We start from the raw sequence: 17,039 nt of genomic DNA, 5'->3' as shown, positions 1-17,039 counted from the left end.
TAGGTGCCAAAAACAGTGGATACTGCTCCGACAGCAACTTAAAGATTTTTCTGTGTCCCGAAGTTCCATCTTCGTGCCAGAAACCATATTTATGGAGTCTACACATTGCTTTTATTGCTTCCTGTTGTATCTTAAGATCCAGGGGGGGCAAATTAAGCATAGCATTTAGGGCATCACCAGAGGTTGTACTCATGGCACCCGTGATGCATAAACATACACTTCTTTGCAGCCTGTATAGTTCCCGGATTGTGGACTTAACCATGCTCCGTCGCCACCAGACAACAGAAGCGTAAGTGATGATTGGTCTGATAAGTGCCGTGTATATCCATAGGACCATAGCAGGTTTCAGACCCCAAGTTTTGCCAAAGGCTCTACGGCATTGCTGAAAAATCTTCAATGCACGATTCACCTTCAGTGAAACGTGTGTCTCCCAGGTCAGCTTCTTATCCAAGATTACTCCTAGATATTTAACTTCGTTGGAAGGACCAAGTGTCACACCTTTCAGTGTTGGTAGACTGAGTCCATCCGATTTCCGTTTTCTCGTAAACAAGACTATGGTTGTTTTGTTCGGATTAACGGAAAGGCCTTGTCTCATACACCAATCATCGAAATGGATACTCATGTGGTTCAAACACATCCTAGGGTTATCCAGGTCCACGTTTTGGTCTATATCTCGAGACCCTAGTTACGGAGGGGCATTAAAAATACTCTATACTATAGAATCATCAGCAGATTCCATTTGCTGCCCATATTGTACAAACACATCCTAGGGTTACCCGGGTCCACGTTTTGGATTATATCTCGAGACCCTGGTATCCGATTCTTAAAATTTCAAAACACAAACCATCTACTGAATAGTCCAAACAAAGCCTAAAAATTTGGTTTGGATAGGTGAGCCCGTTCTTGAGTTATAAGATTACCAAGGAAATGTAACTTCTTTTTATATATATAGATTATGCTCTTCAAAATATGGGTAGTGAACATGCAGGACTGTAATTGGAAATTACCAATTCGTTGCCTTTGAATCCACGTTAAACTAATTTTCAGCAATACCAGCTGGTTATTATATTTGCATAGTATGTACTTACATGCAAAAAATATATATTATATATAAGAGTGGAGTACATATACGAGTACACAAGCTCAATCTGAGCTATGTTTCGTAATAACCTTAATACTATCCCATGTGATCAAAAAACTGCACACATTCATTCATTTCTCATTTTGTTTACAACTGCAGACATTTTTTACATACATATGTACACACAGTAGGTCAAGAAAGTGTTCTTACAAGTTTGAAATTTTAGATTTTACGCTTGCTTTTGTAAATATCTTAATTTGATTATCAATTTTTTTGTTAATCTATTATTTTATGTTAACTAGAAGATTTAGAATAAAATGGCTAGCAAAAAAGATAAAATTTTGAAAACAAAAGATGCTCGCATTTCAACGTTTCGCTAAAGTGTACATTATTTTTTACCAGGAAGGGTAAGATAAACACAGAAAATTAATTAAAAAAAGAAAAACTTAAATAATATTTTTATATGTATTCTTTTGGTAGCCTATATATGTAGCTATTAACGAACGGGAGGATATTTGCCATTACCTCTTAGAAAAAACGTTTTCTATCATTTCATGCTTCATGTCCGGAGGTTCGAACCTGGGCACTTGCTTCTATAGTTATATTGAATTATGCATTCCATTAATTTCATCTTCCGTTAGTAATTATAATAAATAACAAATGAAGAAACTGAAAAAAACTTTCAAGTTTTTTAGAAAAGAAAACGTAAAGACGATGTGTTCTTCTTGTAAAAACACTTTATTGATAAACTGTATATACTATAAGTACAAGAACATGTTATATGTTTACATAGTTAATCTTAAAGAACAAACGCTGTAAATACTTGGCGATTTGCGATATAAGTTTTGCTCAACCAATTTTAGCTTTTTTTTTTGTTTCGTGTTATTTGTGGGTTTGCATTTAAGATTTGTTGTTTCTGCTTTCGTTGCTGCTGCTGATTGCATTTTTAATTAAAACAGCGTGGGAATTTTTCGAACACCGTACAAACGACGATTGTTTTTATATTTTGCGCCCAATAATGAAAACAGTAAAATATTATATAATAAAAATGGTTTTATTGTTTCTTAAAATATTCTCCTTGGAAGTCAATCCACGAGCTGTTTAAAGACGTCAGCAGTTGCGACATGACCAGATTTATCGAAAAAACAGCCGACCATTTGCTTTCAGATGCTTTTTCCGCGAATAACTTTTATTGAATTAAGCTCATCTTCTATGGGACATCCATATGTCGACTGTGGTTTGGTTTCGAACTCATATGCATAGATCCAAGATTCGCTACCTGTTACAATGTCATAGACGTGCTTTGAACCACCGCGGCAAAATTTCTTCAACATTTCTTTATACTAATCGACACGAGTCTTATGTGATATACAACGAGCCGCCGTATCTGAATGGGCTGTTGCGTGACTACCATTCGGGAAAGCTCAGGTACGAAACACCTATTGATAGAACAAGTTTTTTCAAATAGCGGTCACTCCTCGACAGACAATGACAAATTCCTCACTTGTTTTATTGTAAATATTTATACTGATAGAACCTAAGCAGTGTTAATGCTAATTTCTTATAATATTATCTACATCTGCAGTGAGACGTTTGTAGAACCGTACATATATCCTATAGATCATTAATTGAAATCGAAAAGTGAATTATATGTATGTATATGTATAAGAAAGATAACTTAAAACTCCATCGCTTGCTTTAATACCCACAGCTTAAATTTCCCATCAATTACGGGTATTGAAGTTTTTCTTTAAACATTTAGAAATGAAATTTTTGCCTCAAAATCGGTTTAGCCTTTTTGTGTCATTTATTTTCGCTTCATTGTAATTCACCCTTGTACTCGAATGGCGTCATTCTCCATTTTATTTAGCGCTTTAGTTTGCAGCCCCTCGCTTTGTTGTGCTGTTCCCTCTCGACGCATTTATTTGGTGCATTTTCAAACTGCAATATTTTAAATGATTTTGCCATTTTGAAATTTTATGCACTGTACGAAATTTTACTTCTTGAATGCACTAATTGAAGCCGAGGTACTTAAAAGCATATTTTATACTTAACGAAGTTTGAATATTCAAAACCTAGTTCGAACATTTTTTTGTTTTGATTCAATGGTTTTACGGCGTAAACTGTATTTCAATATATTATACTGTACTAGTAAGATTTCGAGGGAACTTCAGATAATAAATAAATATTGAGCTGCAGTTCGGGTTTAATTTTGTTTTACTTTCTTAAGAAGTTCAGGCAAGTATAAATTAGCCTGCAAATAACTTTATGGTTGTTATTGCTTTTGTCCGAAGCATCCCTATAATCAGATGATCCAATTAAACAGAGTCGGTGGTGTGATCTGTAGTGATGATGAAGCCAGTGACGGTGTAGCTGACATTGTTGTTGTGTGATTTGTCACTACAACGACGTGTCAGATGCGCTACAACTTTTGCTGTTGCTATTTTCTCCCAGGTCGTTGCACTGCCCTGATACATACACACACACACTCCTTGGATGAATACACTCACATTCCTGAACGTAGGCGACTGCTGCTGTAGTGTGTATGCTTGTGTGTCCTGTACAAGCACAGAATGTGGATAAAATACTGCATTAACTGGCGTTGCCATATACATACAGCTTTCGAATGATACTTAGACCCAACCTTTTGGTTCATTTCATAAAAGTTATTCTAATTCGTTTACTCATAGCTCACAGGCAACGTTTTGGCTTGAAAAGTTAAGAGAATTCAGAGGGGTTCCAATGTATTCAAATTTTCCGTTTTCTAATTATTATTAACCTAAACCGCTTTTCGACTTGTGTCTTTTAGTTGAATATTTAAGAGGAATTATTTTGAGTGGCAGCATTAGTATTATATACATACATATATATATGTATAAAATTACTTATATACATACATATATGTACATGAATACAAAGACATATTCTCAGTCTCTGCTATCAACTGCGAATACTACTCGGGTGCTCTGACTGCACTTACAGTCATTGTGGTTGCATGCAACTCGGCTATTACCACAGTTTATCATAGGTATTGTTGCTGCTGCCTCTGTTACAGTATTTTCATTGCAAATGTAGGCAGCTGTTGCGCTTGTAGCTGCTTTAATTTGTAAGTTTTTTACTTTCCTAGGGAGGAAAAAAAGATGCTTTAACGAAAATTATAATGATTAATAAATATGTATGTATGTATGTATGTTTGTAGATATATAAATATGTATGTATGTATATTGCAAAATCGATGTTGATATTGCTAAAAATGAAACAGCCACAACCATCCATGTATGAACTTTGCAAAGAAAATATAAGTAAAGGAGATCAATACATATGTATGCATGTACATACTATGTGTATTGTATAAAAGATAATAATTCTGTCTCGAATCACTAGGCTTGAATTTCTGCGGCAGAGGCGTTTTCCAATAGAAGTGTACGCGCTAATTATGTATGTATGTATTTATTTATTTCATCAAATCAGCGATTTGATGTCTTCAATGTAGACAGAGTAATAGTTTTCAAAACACAAAGGCAAGTTTTTGTAAGGTTTTAAAATCATGTTTTAAAAAAACGCTTTATATTCGCTCGGATTTTCGCGTCCTTGATAAATTGAATGTGAATGTTAAATTGAAAACTTTGAAGCCATTTTTCTCGACATTTTGGTTTGTTGAGGCATGACACTATTGAAGTAAAAAATGATATGTGTTTGCAGTATATTTTTAAATTTTAGATTCAAGTATGAACTAAGAAGTTTTAAAGCACATGCAAATAGTTGTAAAATTCGACATTGTTTTAAACTTAACTTAAAAAATAAAAAAAATTGCTCAAAAAAAATTATGTTATTTGTATATGAGGCATTATTTCAATGCGCCATTTAATGAAAGAGAAAAGTAAAGGTGTAAAATGTTCATGATCTAAATGTGGCATTTATCATAGACTGGAACATCTTAATTAAAACCTCCTTGCAGAAGTATTCGTTTTTATTTAGTCTCATACGATTGTCTATATAAATAACGCCAATCTATTTTAAATCAAAAAAATTCCTCTTATCAGTTTGAAAAATTTTTGCATTGAATTTTTTTTTCGTTTCTCTTCGCAGATAACGTTACGGCATACATATTTAAGGTAGGTACAACATGTACATACAGTGGGGTGCACAAATGAGTACATGTTTGTACTCCGTACACTTCCAAGTGCATAACAGTAACACCAATAAAGCAATTCGCAAAATAAAATTTCAATTTAATTTTTTATTCAATTCTTAGTAAAATAAATAATAACACAAAACAAAAAGGAACAAATTCTAGGAAATAAGCGAATAAAACAAAAACAACTTCTATGTACTCAATTTTGCACCTTTCACCAATTGTACGGATGGAGTATGTTTTTAGTATTTTGTCCATAAACCTTTATTACGTATGACATGTTTCATACGGTTTGGCATACTTCCTACTAAATTTTGTGTAATTTCAGCCGGAATAGTTTGCCATTCGTGCTGTACACGCCGCCACAACTCGTCTGTATTGGCTGGAGCTCTTTGATATTGTCCTAACCGTCTTTTCACGTTTGACCACAAGTTCTCAATCGGATTGAGGTCAGGACTTTGAGCGGGCCACTGCATTACCTCGAAATTTTGCCCAGCTAGCCATTCTTTCACAATTTTGGACGTATGTTTGGGGTCGCCATCCTGTTGAAATATTACTTCTTCTTCAGGATAAGCGGCTATGTCAACAAAATGGGGAAGATGAGTCTTTAGAATATGCAAATATTGCTCCTTCCTCATTATTCCGTCAATTTTTTGCAATGGCCCAACTTGCCACCACGTGAAACAGCCCCATACCATGACGTTTCCGCCACCGTGTTTAACCGTTTCTTTGATATGGTGTCTTTGTATGGTTTCTCCGGGACGGCGCCAGCAATACTGCTTACCATCGGACTGAAACCGATTAAATTTTGATTCATCTGACCAGATTACCCGCTTCCAATTTTGGTGTTCCCTGGCGAACTTCAACCGCGCCTTAACATTTCGTTCCGACAGTGCAGGTTTTGGTTTTTTTACCGCTGAGATATAGCCGATGTTATGAAGGGCTCTTGCTGCAGTCCATCGGCTAACGGGTTTGTTTATAGCTATAGCCGCGTCCTTTGGGGTTAAACATTTGTCCTTTTTCAATTGTGACATCATGACACGTGCATCCGAATCCGTTAAAAGTTTTCGGCGACCTCTAACTTGTGCTTTAGTGACCACCCCTCTCCTTTTCTGGACTCTTATAACCACTGATTATCTTATGTTCAGCTGCTTGGCTATTATTCGCGTCGCAGAACCAGCATTTGTCATGGATATAACACTGTCCTCAATTTGTCGCGATAATTTCTTCATGACTTTAATTACGTATTAAATTGTTTCAATAACTTCCTCTATTTCATTAAATTTAAATGTGCCGCGTTCACAGTTGGCTTTAAACTAAGTAGTCTTAAATTTTCGAGAAAAAAACCAACGGTAAATAAATTTTTTCGCTGATATTATTGAGAGAAAACTGAGATCTTGCAGGTGCAAAATTGAGTACATAGAAGTTGTTTTTGTTTTATTCGCTCATTTCCTAGAATTTGTTCCTTTTTGTTTTGTGTTATTATTTATTTTACTAAGAATTGAATAAAAAAGTGAACTGAAAAAAAATTTTGCGAATTGCTTTATTGTTGTTACTGTTATGCACTTGGAAGTGTACGGAGTACAAACATGTACTCATTTGTGCACCCCACTGTACATACATACATATTTGTTTATCACGTTTCATATTATTTAGCATTTCCGGCTATCTTTATTTCATTCTTAGTTTGCTCGTATTCTGTGTAATGCTTGGCCTAAATATGATTCCGGGGGTTTTATATATTTTTCTTATGAATAGGTGTACGTATGTTCGTGTGTATTGTGCTAAAAAATAAAATAATTTCATCCACTCAAACATTCATACTTACAGATGTATATATACATACATATGTATATATACCTACATACCACCTACATATTTTATTATCTTATCAAAAAATTTCCAAATAATGGGCAAGTTTCTCTTAAATTAACTTCATCTTGAGTCTAGGTGGAGTATATAGCACAGAAGTGAAGTTGTGTTTATAAATTTGTTACTATTTGTAACACCAGAAACCCATGTAAAATGAAACGTTGGCTGGTCCTTAGCTCACTTGTCCAAGAAGTGATTTGTGTACGATTTGTGCTAAAACTGGCGGTTTGTAGGTGACAAAACTTAATATATACATATGTACATATGTAAGTAACTCGAATTTGGCGGTATGTACATACTTATGTATATATTTTTATAGTACAAATATTCATATTTATATATGTACGAGTATGTATGTATGTATATGTATTTATGTATTTACATCACAAATGTGTATTTCCATGTATGAATATTGTGGACTCGTAAAATAAAAAAAAAAAACAGAGAAAATTTAGCAGCAGTATAGCACAAAGCAAATGATAATCACTAGCGCTTAAAATCGAAACTCATATGTTGTGTATTTGTGTCTTTGTTTGTGTGCATGAAACTTCGCCGCATGGAAAACTGAAGAAGTGCAACAAACAAGTTCACTAGTCGAGCAACGAGTAGCGATATCTGTCTTCAGAGTGAGGCAGAGTCATAGCCAAAAAGTAGACACTAACATTTAGTCTTCATTGTAGCGGCGTAGTGTGACTCCGGATTCTGATTCAATAAGAGCCGGGCTGGTAGATGATGCGTTCCTCTCGGCTATTGCAATAGCGGCGGTAGTTCGAGCTAGGTTTAATTTCATATTGATATGATTTATCAAATTTAACACTAATTGAGAATTATGGTAAAAGAGATGCAGAGTGTACTTTCGAATGTGATACATTCATATGTACATAAATTCACCGTTAGTGCGGTTTTTGTGCTTTTCCCCGCAGGGTATTTATCTATCTATGTATTTATATGTGTACATACATATATCGGGCGTTTTTTTAAGAGCTTTGGAACTAAAATGATAATATAAAACAAAATTATTGTAGTAATGGATGGCTTTTATTATACTCTGTTAGATATTTTTCATACCGACTATTTTTTTAATATAATATCTGGCATATGTCCGCTGCGGGTACGAGTTACATGGCCCAATCGATCAGTCCTATTTTGGCCGTATGGCGTCAATGGTGGCTTGAACATTGCCAAAAGTCGATTGTAAAGGGCGCTGTATGACAAGTTGCGCCGTCTTGTTGGAACCAATTGCCGTCGATGTTAATCTGATTAATTTTTGGAAACAAAAATTCAGAAAGCGTGGTTCAATAGCGCTCGAAAGAAATAAGGACGATTGATACCGCCAACGTGTAAATCGCTTGTAAAATAGCCGAAGTGGTCTATGAACTTCGCGAGCAGATTTATTATTATTAATTTTTTTTTTTTTTCAAAGTAAATTTCCTCAATTTGGAAGAGTTTTTCTGGTGTTGAATGATGCATGATGATTTGCCAAACCTTACTGTACAAAAAATTCAACACAGTTAACTATTCTCAGTTTTCAAATCAGAATTATCGACATGGATAGCTCTCTTGCTGCTAAAAAAGCACCCGATACAAAATCAAACATATACTATGTATGTAATAATACATTGACATATAAGTAGATGATCTACTTTTTCGTGCCTAAGTCCCAATCCGCAATTAAAAAGCGAGATTTCCCATACACAATTTCTCTCCCAAAATCTGAGATTATTTATAATCCTAGATAATAACCATACTTTTTGACATACAACTCTGTGTTATCGATATTACGAATGTAAGGAGAAACATCAAAATAAAAACTAAATGAAATGGATGCCAGCAAGGAAAACACGTTTGCAGACATAATTCTAATACAATTTTTGTTAGGTATTATTAACTATGCATTCTTATAACAGGAAAAAACGTGAGTCCATAAACGCTTTGTCCTCTTATTATATATGTACCTATATACATATATAATTAGCGCTTACCATTTCTGGGTGTTTGGCCGAGCTCCTCCTCCTATGTGTGGCGTGCGTCTTAATGTTGTTCCACAAGGGACCTACAGTTTCAAGCTGACTCCGAACGGCAAATATTTTTTAGAAAAAACCGGATTAGAAAAAACTTTTTCTTCATTTTTCGAACCTAGGATCTCTTTGAATACCGAATGGCAGTCACGCACCAACCCATTCGGCTACGGCGGCCTACGGTCCTCTTATTAGTTATTATAAAATGTAATATCGAATTTCGAATGCGTATTGCTGCCATAATTTTTTGAATCCTCAATAAACGTCGTTTAAGGGTTTTCTCCAACTGTTTATTACTAGTAGCCAATGGCGCAATTAAATTAGCTATTCCTTCTTTTTCTAAATTAGCTATCGTTAATAATAATTAAACAAACATTATTGACAGTTGATAATCTGCCATATTTCACATATAGATAGATTAATTTTGTGGATTTAATGATAATTAATGCATATGTGAACATACTTTAAGCCTGTTCGATATTTAGTTCGCTGCACTTAAGTTTTTCGCCCTTATAACAGGTCAAACCCAAATACTTACATACAATTTTAATGCATTCTTGTCGTTCTTATCCCGCAAATTCATTTAATTGTTTTACTAATAACAAAAATAAAAGAATTACAAAAAATAGCGCAAATAATTACAATCAATCCTTGTATTAGGCTAACATTTTTGTTTATTTAAGAATTAACAATAAAACTATAACATACGGCAATAATGAGGCCGAATTATAATATATTTAGTTTGTGATACATTTCAGTTTATAAATATTTGCATCGTCGCTCTTAATAATGCCTGTTGGGTAAGGCCATGATGATCATGGAAATATGTACATACATACATATAGTATACTTATATACCAAAATGTTCAGAATGACAGGAGGAACAGGAACCGATTTAGCCATCCATATGTCCGTTCCCGGTTGCACGAATTAATATGTTTCAAAGAAGTTTGGAACACGGTGGGTTGGTATTGAAATTGGGTCCATCTCCCAATATAACGTTATTTCCAAATGCGAAATAAAACGTGATATCTCTGTGTAAAAATAGGAAATTTTGCTACAAATGATGGACCCAAGAAAATAATTACCTTTATTAACTGTATGTGCTTTGCTACTATTACGGCTGCAATATCATCCGTGAATCCTATTACTTTGGTTCGTCGTGGCTTACCTAACCTTCGGACGCCGTCATACATCAGGTGGGCCTAATGATGGGCCCTTGAAGTACGCCTACTGACACGTTGTACTCGTTGACACACGAACTCATCGTATTCTGATGATGTAGCTTCGCTTTAGGGAGAGATACAAGTATCCAAGCTTTCCATCCCTTCGTAAAAGTGACTTCGTTGACGCAAGTCTGGAATATTCCTAGAAGAATGTCTGAGCGTAATTTAATTTCATTAATAATTCGTATGTCGCTTACTTCCTATTGAATCGTATCGAATTACATTATACATATGTACATATATTCTGATGTTTGCAGAAATGGAGCTGTTAAAATTGTGTACGAAAATTCCGGACAAGTAATTTGTGGTGTTTTCGCACTTTTCGTTTTTTGGTAGCTCCCGGTAAGCAGTGTCCGAGAAATGAGTATCTTCGTATATTTTTCCTTAAAACTTTCTGAATTATTTGTTTTAATAGCCGTTTTTAAAGATTTTCTCGTTAATCTGAAATTATCAACATTGTCAGCGAATTCAGGCCTATGCTAAGGCATTTTTTTCTCAGTAGACTGATACTTTCATTTCACCAATAACACGGAGAGATGTTTAACTAATATTGGCTTGGTCATAGATGCATCACAGAATTCTCTTAGGCCTTCTAGGAGTTTCGACATATTCTCCACGGAACCAACTGTGGCTTGAAATTGCTTAGTCATTGATTTCAGTATTTCACTGTCGGATTTCTTGGCATTTGTCATATTTGTTTGGGCGTAACTGTGGGTCTCTCAAAAACATACATTACCTCACTCACTCTCCATTTGATCTTTCGATCACGCTCCTCTTGGAGAATACATATGTACATATGTATGCTGGAAAGCTGTATAATATAAGACACTGTACAGTCAATCGAATGCACTTAACTTTTCGCCTTTTTCCAAAGTTCGATTTTCTTCTCCTTTGCTATTTTTCTTCACTTTCCTTATTTTACATTTTATAAATACTTAATTTGCTCACTTTTATTGGAACTTTCTTGGACATGCTTTAATAGCTTTTGTGTTGAATGCAAATTTTCCCCTTTGTAGCTAGTTTGGTATTCGTTAAAAGCACAATGTGTGTAAGTACCACCTCGAATATTTTAAAATGTACTGAAGCAATTAGCGGAATTTTAACGCTGTTCTGAATTTTTGCGCTTTTTTAATATGCACACATATTTAAAAATATGTACATACATACATACATATGTGCAAATGTGAGTGAAAATGTGTGCAAGTACGTATGTAAATATTAATTTACATAAATAAGCGCATAGATATGCGACTATAGTGTACACAGTACATACACGAGGATGGGGATATAAAACAATTTACTTGGTCACCATCTGCAATTAAATAATAGTCGTACCCAGCATTACTTTTTCCCATTTTATATCTTCTGAAAAAAAAAAATCCACTACACGAAATGTAGAAGCTTCCATCTATCTTTGTATAATTTCCATCGGAAATTTTTTTTATTTAATACTTTTTTATTCGCAATCTTTTACATTAAAAGTATTTTAATATTATAATAAAAACTCCAATTGAAGAAAAAAATCAAGTTACTGTACCCCAGATGGGACTCGAACCCACAATCCCCGGCTTAGGAGGCCGATGCCTTATCCATTAGGCCACTGGGGCTTATTTTCAAATGTTCACAAAGTGTGCAGTTAAACAAGCAAACAACAAATTCACCAATAACAACGGAATTTGTATGGCTTGCATAACATCATTTGTGTTGGAAAACGAAACCAACAACTTCAACAGGAACAGAGGGAACGTTCGTGGTCGAAGAACGTTAATAATGACGCTCGCTTAACATTACTACGATGTTTATTATGAACAGAAGGGCGAACAAATTGAATGTTCAAGGATTGCTGAGTTGATTTTATGCTTTGTCGCTCGGAGATGCTAAGCGCATGTGTGAGAGATACTCAACTGGATGGATGTGAAAATAAGAAGTAGCGCAAACAAGAGAATAGTAGTTAAGTAGTCAGCACGCACAAAAAGGCCAGGTAGTCAGGCAATGAGATAAGCAGAGTAAGTAAGATAGAGACAGGATATTCGCGCCTTGTGCAACGAACACATACATGCGTTGATATATTCGAACAAATTTCTAGGATATGCTGTTGTTAATGGTCGCTCAAATGTTTCTCTTTAATTCCACTGCTTTTCACATGCATACACTTACGGACAAAATAATAGAATCGCGATATTTTTACCAGTTATGAGTCCTTTTTTGAAAAAAGGAGGTCATATGCGGACAAATCTAAATGAGCTAATTCTGTACGGTATGAGTTAGTTTTGACGCCCTATGCTCCACAAGGAGTTAAAGGAAAATATATACAGTGGCTCAATAAAGAACTCGGACAAACCTTAGTTAAAACTTTGTATAAAAAACACTGCTAAAATAAAGGCAATTTGAAACAATATATTTGATTTCTAAATGCTTTATTTATATAATTTAAGAAATAACAAAAACATAAGATAAGTGGTGTACACTTCTTTTACAATAACAAAAAACTTTCAAAATGAGGAGAATTCACGCCAAAAAAGAACTCGGACATCTGGCATCACTTCGTAATTTTTGACAGTTTAAATGGGGGAATCCCATTTTTTAAATTATATATAGTTAATTGAGGAACGATCGACAGTTTTGGAAGTAAATTGTGTCAATAAAATTGTGTCAAGTACGCATTTTCTTTTTCCTTTTTTTTAAATGAGTCGACAACGTGGCCAAACTTCGGTGGAAGTGCGAAAAATAATTATTGAGCAACATAAAAATGGAAAAACCAAGCGTGAAATCGGCAAACTTGTAAATCGACCGCGATCAACTGTATGTGACACCATAAAACGCTTTAAAGAAACAAAATCTGTAGAAAACAAAGTGAAATCAGGACGGCCAAAGCTTTTTACGGACGCTAACGAGCGGTGGATAGTAAACCAAGTCAGAGCAAATCCTCATTTAAGTGCTCCAAAACTTACAACACAAGTTAAAGAACATCTTGAAATTGACTGCAATCCAGAAACTTTGCGATTAGTTCTAAGAAAAAAAACCTCAATGGCAGAGTCGCAAGAAAAAACCCTACATTAGTAGGGAAAATAAAAACAAACGAATTAATTTTGCAAAAACCTATAAAAATAAGGACATTGAATTCTGGAAAGATGTGATATTTTGCGACGAAAGCAAATACAACATATTCAGATCAGATGGGCAGTCGTATGTATGGAGGAAGCCAAATGAGGAGCTGAAAGAGAAAAACCTGCGTGCCACTGTTAAACACGGTGGCGGTTCAGTGATGGTTTGGGGATGTATGTCCGCCTCCGGACCCGGAAATCTTTTTTTTGTTGATGGCATAATGGATCACAAGGCTTTTGCCATATTAATAGTGATTGAATACAATTTCGCCGACTCAATAGATATTTGGCGACCCATTTGAATGTTTGTTTTACTTCTAGGCACTAATATTACTTGCTGCGCATTTAAAACTTTTTCTGTAAATGCGAGTGCATCATTTAGATTGTGACTCACTATATATTGATGCCATGTGTTGATGACATTTTACTCTATCAACTAACTGTAACTGTATCAACTAATCTTCTCTGGGAGTGGTTTTCCGCGTTACCATATTTCTGAATATGTTTAATTGCATTAAACCAAGAATGATAGAAACAAGATTGCGCCCATCAGAGCGTACGTGACGTCACGTTTGCTGAGTTGTGCAGTATTGCCAACCATTTGCTCTTCACAATAAATTTAGTGCTTTTTTATACCGAAAATGCGAAAATTTTGAAGTTTCGTGTTTGTTTCTTTTTTTTTTAATTTAAAGCTACCGAAACTTTAAGTTAAAAAACAAACTATATTATTAAACAAAAAAAGGTTAAAAAAGCTCACTCTGAGAAGATTTTAGTGCTAATGAAAATTTTTTTACTCTTATAAAATTTGATAATTTGAAAGTGCAAATTTAATTTTTGGCTCCATTTAAGGTTATGGAAAAATATTAAATGCCCCTCTCTCAACTCTTTTTAAGATTGAAAACCTTTTTACACATTTTAAAAAGCCTTTGAATTTATTGAATGCGAATTAAAACCATAGAGGTGTAATCGTTTCTTCCGGTCATCAATCCTTAGTAAGACATAGGGCATTAAGAGTTATATTCATTGTAAAAATAAACAAGAAAATACTAAAGAAACCATACTGACATTTTTACAAAAAGAGTACCTTATCTAGTTACATAACTTCAAATAAAGCAAAAAAGTCGTTCCCTTAACAAAAGAGTCTCGCTTAACAAAAAAACCTCATAAATTAAATTGTACATAAGCATAACACATTTATTTAAAAAAACGCACATTTTAAAGACAATTTGTCACGCATACAAAGTTCTTTAAGTGATTCAATAAAAATTTGTTGGGTTATTTTCTTTGAATGGGCATTTAAAAGCGTTTTTATATCCAAAGCTAGGCAACACTGCAGTAGCGAGAAAGAGATTTGACTGCCGAAAGCAGAAGAACACCAACAACACCTGCACTCGCGGGCAATGCCACCAGATGTTAAAAAAAAGTAAAGCTAAATAAAACTTAGTGAATTATTTAAATAATTATTAAAAAATGTATATTTTACAAAATTATAAACATGACATTTTAATTAGAACAACCAGAAAAATGTCATGAAGAAAGAACTAAAACTCCGAGACACAAAATAATAAAAATAACAAAAAAAAAAAGATAAATCAAGTTACGAAAATGGTAATCTGGCCATACTGGAGCTAAAATCACGTAACTCGTTGTCAAATTCGCTGAGCGCAAAGTAACGGGACCACGATAGGCGCCACCTCATTATTCTTTCCATCATGGCATTAAAGTTTAAAGAATACGTGTCATCAATTGATGTATGGGATGGACAGCACTGCTTTAGAACAATACTTCTTACTCTCCATCGTTCAGTCGTTAGCAAACCAGCAACGAATAAACACCGAGTTTGACCGCGACGCTTAGTGTATGCAATATAATGCCCTGTGAGAACTTTTTTATACTAGAAAATGCCTTTGGCGACTTGCAACGCCTTTTATATTACAAGTCGTTCAAAGGAAGCTATAGATGTAATATCAAAAGGCATTTCGATTCCTCCCACAAAAATTTTCTACTCCAATCCAATATTTACTTATTTTGGTTTAAATTTCCCACTGGGCTGCTCCCATTCTCTCGTTCTCACTTATACACTCACATTTTTCATTTTGGACAGCACTGCTTTAGAACATCGCAAATGCTTCGATATTTCCAAAATTACGATTGCAGATGATTTTATGCTCTGAGTGAGCTGTCGCTGCGCTTCATAACACCAGGGTCGTTTTGCCACGATTTATAATTAAGTTTTAGTTTTTATCTTTGCTTATAGAACTGATCTAACGTTAAAACTTACCAAAGAATTTGAATCAGCTTAATTGAGTAACGTGAAAATTAGGTTCTTTACTGTGTTATATTTGAATCGAGTTCTATCTGACACTATTTGTATGTAAATGACTTGTTTGTATGACGAAGGGGGGATGCGAGTATATCAAACACCAATTAGTGCGCTACTTGTTCTCTGCTTAGTAAATAACTTTCCAAGAAAAATGTTAGTATTCATATAGTTTGCTAAGAGAAAAACTATGATGGCATAGGGTGTTTAATTCGTGCCCACTACTGTACATATATATGTATTTATATGCATGCAAATACATATGTATGTAGAAATGGGCAAACACGTTGACTGGAGTTCAGATATTGTTTTGTTTGCCTGGTGCAGGTGGGTTGGGCCAGCCACACACGTTGTTTGAGTTTCCCAGTTAAATCACCGAAGTCGCAAAACTGTACTCTTATTTTGTTAGACTATAAGTTTTCCAAACATTACTACACGTTGTTCATAATAGTTTACTTTTAGGAGCGATTGCCACGTACGATTGCTTTGACTCTAGCAGTTAAGGATTAGTCGATTTGGTTGCCGATCAATTTCTAGTTAATTATGAATTTCATGCCCCACAGGCGAGTCTTCAATTTATTTATGTTTATATTAAATGTGTAGTTATTCTTAAGAATTTATTAATTTCAATCGAATATACCAGTTGATACTTTCATGAGCATATGCACTTTTTTTAGTGGGTAATAATCATTTACAATATATTATATTACCGTGTGCTTTAAATTTCAACAGATTCGTGAAATTAGTGACCTCGCTCTTTGTGCTATTAAGCCAAAAACTGTTCATTCTGTTCGTTTGATATTTCATCCCTTCGTCTAAGGGTTGTTTTACCAATTTGCTCAAACACACAGGGTATAATATCTCACATTAACAAATGATTATTATTTAGGGGTCAGCTCGGCCATATGGCTGAAAAGTAATCAACGTAGATAAAACACACTACTGTTTTAGGTAGAGTTCAATATATGGACCAGTAAAGAGACCTAATAATTTTTATGCGTTATTAGCATAGATAGAGTTATCCGATTCAGATCAAATACTGTGAGCGTCAAAATAAAGTGTACAAAGCATTTTGTTATACAATAATATGGATTTTATTTCAGTCTTCTCGCTATAAAGGAAGAGTGGGATAAAATTTCATCGGACGTGACAAAAAAACTAGTTGAGTCGATGCCCCGAAGACTGTTCCGTTATCAAAGCAAAAGGGAAATCAACAAACTACTAAATCGATATCATTTTTGTAAAATATATCTCTGTACACTTTATTTTGACGCGTAAAATAT

The 17,039-nt window shown here is 34.5% G+C and overlaps 1 protein-coding gene and 1 non-coding gene across 4 annotated transcripts in view; one reads left to right on the top strand and one right to left on the bottom strand.

Annotated features, from left to right (window-relative positions):
• LOC129245687 (neurogenic protein mastermind) overlaps window positions 1-17,039 on the top strand; it is a 206,491-nt gene that overhangs the window by 27,000 nt on the left and 162,452 nt on the right. For 2 of the 3 annotated variants that reach the window (XM_054884015.1, XM_054884017.1), the window contains exon 2: window positions 5,171-5,196. The exons of the other annotated variant lie outside the window; for it this stretch is intronic. The gene's annotated coding sequence lies outside the window, so the exon portion shown is untranslated. The remainder of the gene's footprint in view (window positions 1-5,170; window positions 5,197-17,039) is intronic. 3 annotated transcript variants of the gene reach the window in all.
• Trnar-ccu (transfer RNA arginine (anticodon CCU)) lies at window positions 11,867-11,939 on the bottom strand. Its single transcript has one exon. It is a non-coding gene; the product is annotated as a tRNA-Arg (tRNA).

This window comes from Anastrepha obliqua, chromosome 4 (genome assembly GCF_027943255.1).
Source record: "Anastrepha obliqua isolate idAnaObli1 chromosome 4, idAnaObli1_1.0, whole genome shotgun sequence".
NCBI lineage: Eukaryota > Metazoa > Arthropoda > Insecta > Diptera > Tephritidae > Anastrepha > Anastrepha obliqua.
This window is presented reverse-complemented; position numbering and strand designations above follow the sequence as displayed.